We start from the raw sequence: 14,057 nt of genomic DNA, 5'->3' as shown, positions 1-14,057 counted from the left end.
CCTTCCTCCTTTTCTCCCTTTGTTATTTCAGACATTACCCAGGAGGGCTCCACCACTGAGCTTCACCCTAACCCTGTTAATTGTTATTTTTTAAGAGAGTGAGGCTGGCCTTGAACTTGTAGTCACCCTGCCTCAGCCTCCTATAGCTGGGACCATAGGCATGTGCCCTTGTGTGCCCTGCAGCTGATCCCTTCCTTTTCCTTGATGCCTTCGTGGCCTGGTGATGACTCTGGGACCACCACTGTGTCCCGAATTCTTTTCTAAGTCTCATGTGTTGTGTTGTACATAGGCAAGTTAAAGAGCACTATAAAATCTTGTAGTTTGTATGTATTGTTTGGAGAGGCACCTTCTCAAAATATACTTTGCCCTATTATTAATGGAGTTTATTTCTTTTCTTCTCCTGGTGCCAGGGACCCAACCCTGCCTTGTCCATGCTAGGCAGGCGCTCTAGCACTGAGCACTCCCCTAGCTCAGGTGGTGAGTTTGCCGCTGCTGTGTGTGTGGACCCATTACTGTCCACATCAGCAGATGCAGCTCTGCAGGTGTATCCTCGTGTTTGCAGCTTGTCCCTTTTTTTCTTAAACTTCTTTTACAGCACTGAATTATAAATCCAATTCAGCTTTTCTCCCGATGATTATTCCTTGGGTGGAGTAAGCCAGAAAACCCAGGCTGGATTTCTCTCTGTGTTTAGGGTACTTTCATACATAGGTGACTGCATGACCAATATGATTCTGCAACATGCACACTCAGAAAAATGAGAGATGATATCCCATCTATGTATGATATATCAAAGTGCATAAATGCATTCTATAGTCATGTATAAGTAACTGAAAGAAATAAAATAATTTTAAAACAAAACAAATCCAGGTGCAATGGCTCATGCCTTCATTCCAATGGCTCAGGAGGCTGAGGCAGGAGGACTGTGAGCTCAAAGCCAGCCTCAGACATAGTGAGACAGTAAACGACTCGGTGAGACCCAGTCTCTAATAAAGTACAAACTATAGCTGTGGAGGTGGCTCAGTGGTTGAGGGCCCCTGAGTTCAATTCACAGGACACCCCCATTCAAAAAAAAAAAAAGTAAAGGAAAAAAAACCTAAGGAAGAGGGGTATGGTACCAGTCTTGTTGGGCACAGTGTCACACAGCTATAATTCCAGTGGCCAAGCAGGCTGAGGGAGAGGAATCACAAACCTAGACAGCCTTAACTTAGGCCCTGAGGAACTTAGCAAGATCTGTGTCAAAATAAAAAATCCACAGGTCTGGGGATGTTGCTCAATGGTTGTGCAACCCGGGCTCAATCCCCAGCCCCAAATAATAAAGATATAAAAATGGATTTAGTCTTTCCTCTTTATTTGCATTGTTCTCATCTTCCTAATGGCTCTAATTGACAACTGTCCATGAACCTTTTCACCCTCCTGGATGTCCTCCTGCACACACCTCTCTATTTCCTGGTGTGTTGGCTGTCCCTCACTGATCTGCATGACATCTCCTTATGTTTGCATTCATTGGAATCCCTTTTATCTGTGGTCAAGTAGTTCTTGTTCTCTGCTTTATGGCCTTGGGACAGGGAAGAAGAATGTCTTCTCCCTCTGCAGCACCGCCTCACTGTGGTGACCTTCCACTCAGCACGCTTTGCTCTCACCCACAGCCATGATCCTTCTGGTCTTCAGCAGGGAACAAGGTTCTGCCTGTCTTCCACACCACCCTCACCCAATGCTCAACTCCACCTTCTACAATCTGAGGAACAAGAAGACATTGACGCCCTGAGCAGATGGACCCAGAGGTCTGTTCTGTGTGATACAGATAAAAGGTCTGCCTCTTTCCCCAGGACATAGCTGCAAGTCCATTAAGCATTGTGTAGGATCTGAAAATATTATTCTATACCAAGTGTGTGGAGACTAAAAACCATCTACAATATAAATAAATGCTCAGGTCTGTAAAAAATTGGCTTATGAATGTGTGGAATTTAAATAAGACTTTAGCATCCTGCTTCCCTGTGAACCATAGACAGCCCCACACCAGGACCCCAACATGAGGCACCCCTCATCCGAGCAGAGAGGTGCCCTGACTGGGGTTCCCTATTCACCCCTGGTGGCTCCACAGTTCAACATCAGACACATATAAGTTTGAGGTTGCCACTCCCACAAAACTGGGATGTCACAGCTTCAATCAAGGGAGGACAATAAGGACCTGGTAAGAAGGTCTCCAAGTCCCTGTGGCCTTGCTACTCCTGTGTCTCCTCTTTACTATTATTATTTACACAGAATATCTTTGTATTTTAGAATATTATTTTTTAAATTGGTGTCTTTTAATTGTGTTTTCAAAATTATGGTTAAAATTACTTCCCAGTGTAGGGAATAGTATACAAGTCTTATAGTGACTCACGGACTATAGGTCCAGTTACAGAATGTATATAATAGAAATGAATTTCTAACAATGTTTGTAAGTTTTATTGCTCAAAACTCACATATGGCTTTAATGTGGAGAACATTTTGAATATAATGTTTTCTCAAATTCCACAAACATCCAATAAACAGAAATGATATGCAAGAATCAGGACCAATCATTGCAATTACTGATATCTTTGAATCAGTCAAATTTACTTTCCAATTAGAAGTGTCAAAATTGGAATATAAGTCAGCGTTTTAAAACACTTATTGTTTCATTAGGTTGTATAAATTTGATTCATTATAAATTGGTTCTTGGTCAAACAGCACAAACTTTAGGTATAAGTTTAATATTTTAATGAACTCTGTCATGTCAGAATGTGGAGAAAAACCTTAGCTTACATCAGCATAATAAAATCAGGGAAGTAGCCTAAAAAATCCTACAATTGATTAGTCCAAATATATATAATCAGTCCAGTTATACAGAAATCTGTTTTTCAAATGTTTTAACTTTCCATGCCATCCGTCTAGATAATTATATAAACATATCTTTATTTAGAAAAACCCTTTCATCATGAAAATTTAGAATATAAAGACCTTTTCATTTACCCAAAGATGATTTCTTTCTTCTTAGGACCTCCTAGTGGACATCTTTTTCTTTCTTTTTCCTTAGAACTGGATAATCATACTAGCAAACGTGTGTGTTTCCTCTCTGTAGAAATATCTTCTTTTCCTTCTCTGGAAATTCTTCTTTGTGTGTACTTTGGAACAATTTTTGTAAATCTTGAATCTAAACAAATTATTGTACCTTAATAAGAAGTCTTTCAATTAAAATATAGTTAAAGCTGTTGGACATTTCTGTTTACAGAATCATATCTATTTATCATCTTATAAAAATTTGTACAAAATTTGAGAATTAGAGATTACTTGGTGGTTATATCTCTTGAAATAGATATTTTATAATCAAACACACTTATCTTAAATATCTGTACCATAAAATGCAGGGCATAAGAGCATATATAAGGGCTGGGGATGTGGCTCAAGCGGTAGCGCGCTCGCCTGGCGTGCGTGCGGCCCGGGTTCGATCCTCAGCACCACATACCAACAAAGATGTTGTGTCTGCCGAGAACTAAAAAATAAATATTAAAAAAAAATAATAAGAGCATATATAAGAAATATAACTTATGTGTTTTCTGTTGAAGAAAAATGATTAGAAGCAAATAAAAATATATTAATTAAAAATAAGACATATATGTTAATTATTTCATGAATTAAGGACTATGGATGATCCAAATAACTCGAAAGATACACAATCATAATAAAAGTTTAACTTAGTATTATACAACCATGGAATTTTAAAATAAGCCTCATTGAATCATATATTTGGATCCATTTATTTTACTTTGGACAAGTAGTGCACTCATTCTATTTGGGACGTCACGTGATGTGGTTAAAAAAAAATCCATGTATATATATTTGTTTTGTAAGGGTCTGGCACAGCTTTGGAGAAAGAGACCACAAGAGACCAGCCTCATGCAATAAGCAGGGGAAATTTTATTGAACCAGCGTGCTGGGGCTCTGTGCCCACTCAAGAAAGGAGTGCAGCCCAGAGCCCAGAGCAGAGGTCAAGCAGAGCTTAAGTACACTTTTTGGAGAAGGCGGGGGGCTTTGGATACATCAGAACAAATCATCATGAGGCGCGGGAAAATTGAACAAAAACTCTGAGACAGGATTAGTACATTTATTGGCGGGAACAGTCTGGGCAGGGGTGATTGGTCACTCCTAAGCGGGGTACACATTTAAACTGATTGGTTTTGGAGCCTAGATGCTTATGTGCCGAGCTACTTGGAGCCCTTAGCTATTAAACAACCAGGGAATCAATGGAGGTATTTACTGGGCAGTTCCAGCATTGTCCTAACAACTATAGAGAGTACAGGTTCCAGGGGTAGCAGAGGAATAATACCTGGTCATTTACTTTTTAGCCCAGGCCTTGTGATTTAGAAGCTTTACAATGCCCAGTCTTTTACACTTTAACTCATGCTTTTGCAGCTTAGAATCAGCTTAGAAATTTTACCTTTACAGTTTGTTTATTGTAATTACGTAGTCAGGAATGAGAAGAAGGATTTCTTGGTCATCACAGAAACATTGTGAGAAAAGATCTCAGATGCTGGCTTTGGTGTGTTCGGGGTGCAAAACGCATTCCCATAGCCTCCAAAATTATAAGAAGCCTATGTTTGTGATCTCTCCTCAACCGAACATTACTTAGTTAAAGAGCAAAAGTAAGGATTGTAAAGGAAGCTGTTCACACACACACACACACACACACACACACACACACACACACACACAGTTATTTCACTTCAGAGCGAGTCAGGCTTAGGGCAGCAACAGAGAAGCCTGTGGAGTCACATTTTGCCTGTAAGTATTTCAGGTGCACATTCTTAAAATGCAGGCTCCTTGCAGCTCCAGTGGCAGACAACAGTGAAGCAGGAAGGACAGGTTAGTGGCTGGGAGGCGGGACCAGAAACCCTGCCTGGGTGACAGAGGAAGGACCAATGGGAAGCCCTGGAAAGTGGGAAAGTCCTGATGAGGAAGCCAGGCTCCGCCCCCAGGCTCCCCTGGTTACCATGGTGATGGAACAGCCCAGAACTGGCTGTGGCTGCTGCAGCTGCCTGGGTCCCAAGGTCAGGTGTCAGCTCTCTCCTCCTTAATGGGCTGTTTCACTGTGTCTTCCCCTCGTCCCTCCTGTTCTCCCATCTTTTGCATTTTCCGTTTCCACAGCGTGGGCACTTTAAAACAGTGATTTAGAGGCAGAGGCCAGCATTACTGTCAGACCCTATGGCAGTCTGCCATTGGCCCCCTGGCCAGGTTGCTTAAGGGTCAAAAGCACAGCTGGGTGGGGCTAGTTAAGACCTTTTAGGGAGCAGGGGCTGGTCCTGTGTCCTGCAGCTGAGTTAATTAAAGCTGTTCCGACCCCAATGGGACAAGACTGCAGGGAAGAGGCTCAGTACAAATTGTTTGAGCACATTTGAAAAAACAGCAGAAAAACACAATTTGCCTCTCTACCAGCAGAAAATCCCCTGCATCAAGTCGCACCACGAAAAATGTTTCCTTTTTCCTCTTACTCTCCAAACATTGACTCCTAGAATATACATTCCAAGAAATCTTTATATTGCGAGGGGGAAAATTGTGACATATGCAGTCCAGGGGAGAAATAAAGAATGTCCACGAGCTTCTGCCCTTCCAGTGCTTTATTCACTCAAGTTCCTCCATACAGTTTCACTCTATAGGTTCTTGATCAAGAAAACACAAGCCTTAATGCTGGGCACTGCAATAGACATAATCAATCCACAGGGAACAGTTCTAGATGCATTCTAAGCACTGCAAAACACACCTAATCAGCGCAGGCTAGTGACAGCCATTCCCTCTGCATGCTGAGTTCAAAGGTCTTAAGTCCTAGGCTTTGAGTCCAGCAGATGCACACTCACTCAGAACGTGATAATCAGTCTGGAACCAAGGTAGGCTTTCCCTACATTGGAACATCGAGAGGATGACCAGTTGATGAGGGGGCCCCTAGGGAGGAGTTGGGGCTCTCACCAAGGTCCAGATGAGGCGGTAGAGTTTGAGAGGGGTGAGGATCATGCAGAGACTCAGGAATGATGCCAAGGGATGGGATGTGAGGTCCTCAGCAGGCTCTCCAGCTCTAGTGCATCCTTGTTTCAGCTGGCTGAATCCCTGTTCATCAGCTCTATCATTTATACTAAATTTGGGGGCTTTTGACCCTCCTTTCAATCCCTACCAGCCACCACTGGATTTCTCAGTGATGTCACTCACCCTGAGGTCAGAAACTTGTGATCTGGTGGTCTCCACCCTGATCTTGTCCCTTTCCCTCTTATCAGGCAAAAACAGCCTGCCAGAGGCTTCATGCTCTTTATCAGGGTGAGGGGAAGGAACTTGTTTGAGGCCTTACTGGATCGACTTGTGGATGTGCCTGGTGAAACTGCAGGTTAAACTGAAGTTTTTAAAGTGGAGTTGCTTAGGCTCAGGCCTAAGGCCATCCTAACACTTTACCTAATACTTTAAAATAAAAAAATACACAAAAACAATGAAAACTTTTCAGAAAAGGAATTTTACCATAGGAGAGCACTGAACTTAGTAACATATCCCATGAATCACCTTCATAATTCTTTATATTTACTCATGGTTTCTAGAATTGCAAAAATATTTTTTATCTTTCTACAGGCGAAAAATTCCCAGATCTTATGAGTCTAACATCACAACTTCTTCTTCTGTCTAATTCACTTACTTTCTACAATTCAACCCACAACACTCTGAAATCCTAAGTGCACTTAACTTCTGGAGAGAAATTCCAAACTCACTAAATTTCTAAAATTTACACTGAAGTTCAAGTACAGGACACCACTTGTCCGGACATAGGACTAAACCAGTCAGGGTCACTCCAGGTGAACTGGGCTGCATGACATTGTCACACAGAGACAGAAAAATGTCTTTTTCTTTGTTTCTGTGATGGCTCCCTCACCCAGCTCCCCCAAAAAAGGCAAGGTAAGCAAGAAAGAGAGAGAGCAGGCCTGGAGCCCCATTTTATTGGGGAGAAGCCACTCAAATGAGGATAGGGTCAAGATTCAGGGGGTGGAGTCTTCCTGATGTCTGCTGCCAGTAGGTTGACATCCTGGAAGGCCACGCCCATCTCATGTGCTGTGTGGGGATCAAGGGCAGAGCAAGGGAAGGGGACACACAAGGGGAGGTTCCATGGAACATTCTATCCCCAAAGGGCACAGAGTAGGATTCCAAAGGAACAGGTGGGTGTAACTCGACCCCACTGGGTGACGCCTACTCCTGGAGCCACACCTCATTATCTGAATGGGGGTGGGGCCCAATGTGTTGTGGGGCGCAGCAGCTGTTCCATACTCCCCTCCAAAGGACTTAACGTGACTCCCGACAGCAGAATTCACAGCTCAGGGTGGACTCGGGGCCAGCTGCCCAGCGTGTGGGGGTCAGGGCACCCCAAGAGGCTGTCTCCTGCGCAGTCAGCACAATGCAATGGCTTCTCTTGGTAAAGCTGTGGGAAGAATGGGAGGCAGGCAGTGTCTGCGTCCAGCAGTGCTCACGGGTCCCACTGTCCCATGGTCTACAGAAGCAAGAATTGCTGCTTCCCCCCTGTCCAAGCTCTGGGGTGGGCACGTCACAGGTTTAAGTGGGGGTTATTTGAAGTTGTCCCCCTCAGACTCAGAGTCTGAGCCATGACCTAATGGAGCACAGCTCCACGACCATGGTTTACATCATGAGTGGGAAATTGTGACGTTTTGGCAAAAGTAATGGTGAATGTGTTGTCACAGAAATTGTCTCATGTCTGTGTTCTCTTTAGCTTGATTTTATGGGAGGTTTTTTGCATATTTCATCTGACAAGGGAGCAATCTGGATGCTGGGTGGAGAGGGTGAGGGGCTCCCTAGGGCTGAGGACCCAGGATGCTCCTCTGAGCACATCCCTGCATCCTCCAGGGGAAGTTTGGCCCCAGGGTGCCTTTTGTCTGGGGTGTCTCTGGGTGACGTCCTCTCCACTGTCAAGAGAGGGTCCCGGGGTCAGGACTGTTGGGGCTCCCAGGAGCCTGGGTTTCCTGTTGGGAGTCAGAAGCCTGAGCAGTAACCTCCACACAGGGGCCAGGGGCTTAGGATCCTGTCCCCATTGCTCAAGTGAGGAGAAGGACACGTTTCCCACTACAGGGGTGGCTGAGGTCATGGCACAGCGCCAGGCTCCCTGAGTTCCTCTCCTGCAGGGATGCTGCTGCTGCAGTTCTGCTTTGGTTTTTATTTCTCTCCTTTGCAAGTGGCACCTTGCATGGTTTCTGTTTCTGGAAATGTTGATATATTTTCCCTTTTTACATGAGATTTGTGTGTATTTTATAGTAGTAAATGATAAAGTATCATAATGACAGTGTAGATTTATGCATTCATGACATTCTAAATTTTTGATAAAGATTGAATATGTGGGGTGGGGCTGTGGCTCCATGGTGGAGTGCTCACCTAGCATGCAGGAGCCACTGGGTTCGATTCTCAGCACCGCACAACTATGAAATAAAGACATTGTGTCCACCTAAAAAACTAAAAAAAAATAAATATTTTTTTAAAGACTGAATATTTACTTGCATGTTTTGTCTTTTAATTTATCAAATGCTTGCAATTCTCTAAGCTTGTTTTATATACTGAACCAGATTTCTGTATGAGTTGCCCTTGTACTTCAACCCCATAATGTTCAAGGATCAGCAGCACATGGTGTTTCCTAAATCCTATCAGGTGGTTGTTTGGGGTGTTCTTTGTGCCTCTGAGGTTTTGACAGGAGCTCAGGAACTTATGTAGCTGGTAGAAGCAAAGGATGGAGCTCGGCAGGTGTGTGTCCTCCTGATCTGCAGTAACAATGAATAGGGGGTGGATAAGGGTGAAGATGGCCGCCACATTTCCTGGGTGCAGACCAGCTCTGCCCCTCCACGTGGGACATTCACTTCACACAAGTGTCTCCGTTTCTTTTCTATAACTTGGGAATAATAATAATAATCCCAGCAGAGCCTGCACAGCATGGATAGAGGTTATGTGAGTCAGTAAACAAGTCCTCACGGTGCTGCTTTAAGCCTGGCTAGGAGCCCACACTGCAGCAGCCCTTGCGGCTTCTGCTGTGGACACCTCTCCTCAGGTGCCATAGAGATGGATGGGAACAATGGCAGCTCCCAGGGCCTCTTTATCCCCCTGGAATTTTCCAATTTCCCCAATGTGAAGAGGGTCCTCTTTGTGGTCCTCCTGGTAGCCCACCTGCTGGGCCACACTCCATCCTCCTGGTGTCGCAGCTGGACCCCACCTCCACACGCCCGTGTTCTCCTTACCCCCTTCGTCCTTCCTGGACCTCACCTTCACCCCCAGCTCCATCCCCAGCTGCTGCACAACCTACGTGTCCATGACAAGACCATTAGCTCTGCAGTGGCACAGTCCAGCTCTTCCTGTTCCTGGGCCTTGTGGAGTGGAGGGACTGCTGCTGAGTGTCACGGCCTATGACAGGTTGGTGGCTATCTGGAAGCCCCTGGCCTACACCGTGATCATGACTTCCAGGCTGTGGTGCAGTCAACTCCTTGGTCATATGTCAGTGACCCTATGGTTACACTGCTGTGCGCACAAGAAGAAGGATCACTTCCTGTGTGAGATACCTATCCTGATCCCTGTGGCCTGTGTCAGCCTGGGGGCTATTGAGGGCACTGTCCTTGTCCTGGATGTGGGCATCATGCTGTTTCCCGTGGTCTTCCTCCTGGTCTCCTGTGGTCACATCGTCAGTGCTGTGCTCAGAATGCAGTCGTCCTCAGGAAGACACAGTCTTCAACACCTGCGGCCCCCTCACCCTGGGCTCCCTGTCCTACGGGAACTTCATCCTCAAGTACATGCAGCCAGGAGCCGCTCCTCCTGGGACCAGGGCAAGGTCCTCATGCTCTTCTACAACCCGTCACCCCTTCCTGAACCCCTCATCTCCACCCTCAGAAACAGGGAGGTGAGAAGGCTGATGCTGGGGAACAGAAAAGGGGACAAGGAGGGAGGGCCCAGGAAGTGACCAGCACCCAGGCTCAGGGTCAGCTCCATAAGGGCCACTGCTGTCCTCTGAGCCGTGGGGCAGATGAGGTGTCCGCCTGCAGCTCTCAGCACATTTGCAGGGCTGTCCTCTGGGAGCCTGATTAAGGCCAGCGCTGTGGGTTTTATAACAGCACAGGGCCTGTCCCCCACACCCGGATGTGCAGCCCTGACCCTGCAGGCTGGTACCAGGGCCACAGCAGCCCCCCGGGTCCTGCTTCTGTAGTTTGCTGAGTTCACAGTGGTGCTCTCAGCGTTTTAGCTGCTACCTTCCAGCTCTCTCAGGGCTCTTGGTGTGAACCACTGTGTCTTCCTGGGTGGCGTCACAGCTGAGTTCAGCATGGCCGGGTATTTCCCTCCCACAGGCTCGCAAGGAAGCATGTTGTCTTTTTCTGCCCTCTGTTAGGAGACAGGTAAATGAATGGTGGGAGCACAAGTTTAAGAGAGTAACTATAAATGTGGCCTAGTGGGCAGACCCCAGGTGCTTCATTTGCCAAAAAGCAATGTCGCTGCAGCCCTGCCTGGAGGATGTGGACAGGTTCTGTCCCATTCCCCAGCAAACCACCTGTTGTCTGCATGGAAATGCAGGTCGGAATTAGTATGTGTGAGAGGAACCCAAGAGAGTATGAAGGGCCTGACTTTTGTGACCCTTTTGCCAGAGCAGATTCTGAAACATAAGGATGATTCCTCGTACCCATCAAACTTGTAGCAATGGATAGTTAAGAATGCAATTAGCACTGCTCAGCATGGGGCCCTATGGCTTGGAAATGACCAGGCCACCAGACAGGCCCGAGCCATGGTCTCCAGAAACCCACTCCAAGAGGCCAGAGAGCCTTTGGAAGGTCTGTGGAAGATAAGAGATGAAAGTTGATGGAGAGGACCTCAGCCTGCCACCAAAACAGCGGCGCCATAGCGCCCTCTGCTTGGTACCCACAGGCATTGGGTGCCCTGAAGGAGGGAAAGAAGGCAGTACAGGGGATGGGCCCCGGGGGCCCTCTGCAGACATGTGCTCAAATCCCTCAGTCACAGTTTATGGACAGAGTGAATAATCCAAGAAAGGAAAAGTGTCTTATGAAGGAGCAAGGGAAGCTGCAGCCAAGGAGGTGATCAGGGAGGGACTAAACAAGGGACAGAGACCAACAGGCACCAGCACAATGCAGTCCAGTGGATGACTGGATTTGGAAACCCAGGATACAGGGACACAAGGGGCTCAAGCCTCTCTGCTGGCCTCAGCCTTGGCCACTGCAGGAAAGCAGGAATAAGGTAGCTATAAAGGAAGAGGCAGCTCCACTTGCTGGGGGTGTGGAGGGACAGGACAGTTCTGGCGAGAATGCCCAGAGCCTCTGCAAATTATTTCCTAAACTGACCAAGGAGGCTTCCAAGCAGCTAGTCAAGACCAAAAATACATGCCCCTTTCCTTCCTGTTGTCGCTTAACAACCTGCTGGAGTAAGTCCCCAAGGTTAAAATCAAATGCCTTATGGCAAGTAGATGTCCCTCACTATGTACCTTCAGGATATTAAAATATAACTATGTGGTCACTGATACCTGTTCAGGCTGTGGAATGGCCATTTCCAGCTACTTAAGTGCTTTGGGACCATGGCAGCTCCTTTCTCCATCCAAACTGGCACTGCTACAGCCTAGGCAAGCAGAGCCTTCAAGGAATTCTGCTCTACATGGCACAGAAATCATGTCAGTGGGATCCCCTATAACCCTCAGGTTTAATGCACTGTAGACAGAACACGCAAGGAATTAATGACTATGCTACAAAAACAGGGCAGGGGGAGGGAGGGGGCTCTACCAAATGCCATCACAACGCCTTGAAAAAAATCTTGTTTACTTCAAATTTTCTTTCAACTTCAAAATTTTCCATGGAAACAGCCACCCACAAACAGTAGGCCCCCTTCACTGTGCCCTGCCATTTACCTATAATCTCCCAGCTGGATCCCAGCACAAGTGCATGATGGTCCAGTGTCCCTCCTAAAACTGGGTCCAGTTTGTATGTTTTGACAGAAGCCTCACCCCATCTGGGTGCCTGCAGTGAAACTACCTGCCAGGTAAATTGGGCTTTGGTCCCTTGGCCACCAAATTAGTGGTGGTCAATTGGGAAGGAGCCCTATCTAAGCTCTTCTCTAATAACTCATTCCTGATTGATCCTGAGGTAGCCGTACAAGGACCACCCGTGCAGGGAACACCAAAACTCCCACATCTGCTCGGCCGAGTGGTTTCTCCGTCGTTGATAATGAGACCTACAACCAGGACCGTCCTCTCTGTTTTGCTCTTGCTAATGAAACTTTTCTAGATCAATATAACAAGTCCTATGCTGGCTGTCTCTCACTGACGCTTGGTAGTTAACGCTACCAATGGCCATAGACACCCCCCCCATGGCAAGTGCCAGAAACCCTGGCTGCCAACATGCCCAACAACACTCTTTAGAAAGCTCCCCTCTGATAATGACAGCACCCCAAGAAATCCATGTGTGGCAGCCACACCTTATCTCCTTGGAAAGAGAAATTTCTCTTGGGAAGATCAATACCTAAGCACCTGAGTGGGCACAGCTCCCTGGAATGTAACCTATGTGCCCAAATACCATGTGGGCTATGAAGTAACTGCTACCTGGGACAATCTGTCATTCACCACTATGCAGGAAATCAATCTCGCATCACACCAATATTGCTGGCCACTAGACCCTTCCAATAGGCATCAGCAGGCTGCATGAATGGGTCGATAAAGGCCCTAAATGCAACATGTGCCTTCATCCCTAAGTATACCCATACCCACTGTGCACAAGCTTGTGTCACGCCACCCTTGCCATGCTCATAATCACTGCCTCTGATGGTGTAAATATCACTCATGCAGAGATCCCTTGTGCAGTCAATGCATCCTGCTGGCTCCCAACCTGTCTACACCGGCTATGAAGCTAAATGTGCATTGATCCTCAGATGCCCCCCGCAGCCTGGCTTCCAGTGGACCCGTCCAAGGAGTGGAGGAGTCCATGGGACATGCAGAGGAAGCATCCTCTGAGTGAGATCCTGCACCGGACAAGGCGTGATATTGGCCTCATCATTGCTGGGATTGTTGCCCTAGTGGCCGCCATCGCCACCACAGCCACTGCCACTGCTGCGCTCACTCAGAGGATCCACACTGGGCACACTGGAAACAATGTGTCCCCTGTGTGGCAGCAGCCTTCGCCTCTCAAAATGACTTAAATAAACTGAACTGAACCACTATTTGCCTCACTCAGCAAGAACCAGACCTCCACCAGGAGCCACGAGGTGTTCTGTTTATGTTGCTAAGGCTCACGGTCACCCTGAATTTCATAGTATTTGCGTCACCCAATACGCTGTATGTGACAATGGAATCTTGCAGTTCTCCACTTTTTCTCAGTTCATGAAGGGCGCTTGGGATGCTCACTGTGTTACGACTGCATGACGTCACTAAGGCCAGGGTCCAAATCAAGGGGACTAAGGAGTCTGTCTCAACAGCCTCCTCTTTCTTCCAGGGATTGGCTGAACATTGGAAAAACCTGAGAGCCAAGTTACTAACCCTTATAACGCTATTACCCTGGCCCTACTGAGTGTGACAGTAATAATTTTTTTCTTGTGTTGTGATTCTTATGCAACCATGTGAAGGCCACCAAACAAAAATCAGGGATGCTAGCAAAAGTCCTTGTGGCAAGTCTGAGTGGGAGATGCGGGGACAAGTGCATGGAGAACTGCATATGTGGCATACCTGAAGGGCACCTGAGTGGCAGGCCACTCCCCTCCAGCTAGGGGTGTGAGCAGCAGGTTGCTCACCCTGTAGGCCCCTCCCTGGGCATGAGGCCACCTGTTGCAGACCCTGCACTAGCTCCACAGCCTGCTACTTGATTGGTTGTGGCTCTTCAGAGTCACTCCTGTGCCCACAGTAGCTCAATAGAGCAACCTTGGAATCATCAGTAGGCCAGAGGGAATATTCGGAGGCCTACTTTGGTCTCCTAGAGTTGTTCAGAAATTGTATTGGTGGCTGCGTGTAATGTGCTTAGCTGCTGCCCGAGTGTATACACATGGTA

The 14,057-nt window shown here is 46.9% G+C and overlaps 1 pseudogene; it reads left to right on the top strand.

Moving 5' to 3' along the window:
• The window catches only part of LOC144251146 (olfactory receptor 2W3-like), an 18,398-nt pseudogene extending 5,183 nt beyond the window's left edge, over positions 1 to 13,215 (top strand).
• The last annotated feature ends 842 nt before the right edge of the window (positions 13,216 to 14,057 follow it).

This window comes from Urocitellus parryii, chromosome Y (assembly GCF_045843805.1).
Source record: "Urocitellus parryii isolate mUroPar1 chromosome Y, mUroPar1.hap1, whole genome shotgun sequence".
In the NCBI taxonomy this organism is placed as follows: Eukaryota; Metazoa; Chordata; class Mammalia; order Rodentia; family Sciuridae; genus Urocitellus; species Urocitellus parryii.
This window is presented reverse-complemented; position numbering and strand designations above follow the sequence as displayed.